The sequence below is a fragment of the Salvelinus alpinus genome, chromosome 11, assembly GCF_045679555.1.
Source record: "Salvelinus alpinus chromosome 11, SLU_Salpinus.1, whole genome shotgun sequence".
Taxonomy (NCBI): domain Eukaryota; kingdom Metazoa; phylum Chordata; class Actinopteri; order Salmoniformes; family Salmonidae; genus Salvelinus; species Salvelinus alpinus.
In genome coordinates, this window is record NC_092096.1 from 72867990 (window position 1) to 72869522 (window position 1533).

Consider the following 1533-nt stretch of genomic DNA (forward strand, 5'->3'; position numbering starts at 1 on the left):
AGGTGCACACATGTATTGTACCACGCTGCTCAACACAGGATACCACACTGATGTTGTCGTATGTTGTCGTAGGCTTTGATCACGTTGACATGGCATAATTGGTCTCAGTCATGTAGCTACAGTTGAGGTCTATGACATGATTTTGATGTTCCTAGTTCCAGATCTGTTAGTTTGTGCTGCCTTGCCAACTAACTGCTGTTGTCGTGCCAAACCAGATGTGACATTTACAATTATCTCTGAAAAATCATAAAGCTACTCTATTCATTCAAAACAACCCATATGCCGTGACATTGTGTATCGCAATGCCGTGACCCGGATTCGAACCGGGGTTGCTGCGGCCACAACGCAGAGTACTAACCACTATACGATCACGGCGAGCTACCAGGGCTTGTGGGAGAGAAGGGAGAGCAGGGGATACAGTATCCGATGACAGAAGGAGTTGACACCTTGCCAACGGCAGCCAACAGGACAAATAGATCTGGGTTGAAGGGAGTGATCTATGAGTCTACTCAAAACAGTGGGTATCGTTCATTCTGTTCATTCTGTTCATTCTGTTCATTCTGTTCATTCTGTTCATTCTGTTCATTCTGTTTATTCTGTTCAGAGTTCATTCTGTTCAGAGTTTATTCTGTTCATTCTGTTCATTCTGTTCATTCTGTTCATTCTGTTTATTCTGTTCATTCTGTTCATTCTGTTCATTCTGTTCATTCTGTTTATTCTGTTCAGAGTTCATTCTGTTCAGAGTTTATTCTGTTCATTCTGTTCATTCTGTTCATTCTGTTCATTCTGTTTATTCTGTTTATTCTGTTCATTCTGTTCATTCTGTTCATTCTGTTCATTCTGTTTATTCTGTTTATTCTGTTTATTCTGTTCATTCTGTTCATTCTGTTCATTCTGTTCATTCTGTTCATTCTGTTCAGAGTTCATTCTGTTCAGAGTTCATTCTGCAACATGTACATTTACAGTACCGCTTGGGTGAAGTATCGTTCATTTTAGCTACGATCACGGCGACCTAACCTGCTACATTAATAATCCTGTCCTGCTACGTTAGTAATTCTGTCCTGCGTTAGTAACCTGCTAACCTTTTTAAAATGTTATTTTTATTTCACCTTTATTTAACCAGGTAGGCCAGTTGAGAACAAGTTCTCATTTGCAACTCTGACCTGGCCAAGATCAAGCAAAACAGTTCGACACAAACAACAACACAGAGTTACACATGGAATAAACAAACGTACAGTCAATAACACAATAGAAAAAAAGAAAGTCTATATACAGTGTGTGCAAATGAGGTGAGATAAGGGAGTTAATACAATAAATAGGCCATGGTGGCGAAATAATTACAATATAACAATTAAACACTGGAATGGTAGATGTGCAGAAGATGAATGTGCAAGTAGAGATACTGGGGTGCAAAGGAGCAAGATAAATAAATACAGTATGGGGATGAGGTAGTTGGATGGGCTATCTACAGATGGGCTATGTACAGGTGCAGTGATCTGTGAGCTGCTCTGACAGCTGGTGCTTAAAGCTAGT

General features: G+C 39.9%; 1 non-coding gene across 1 annotated transcript; it reads right to left on the bottom strand.

Annotated features, from left to right (window-relative positions):
- Positions 1-303: 303 nt before the first annotated feature.
- On the bottom strand, positions 304-375 carry trnah-gug (transfer RNA histidin (anticodon GUG)). The gene has a single exon. It is a non-coding gene; the product is annotated as a tRNA-His (tRNA).
- Positions 376-1533: the final 1158 nt, after the last annotated feature.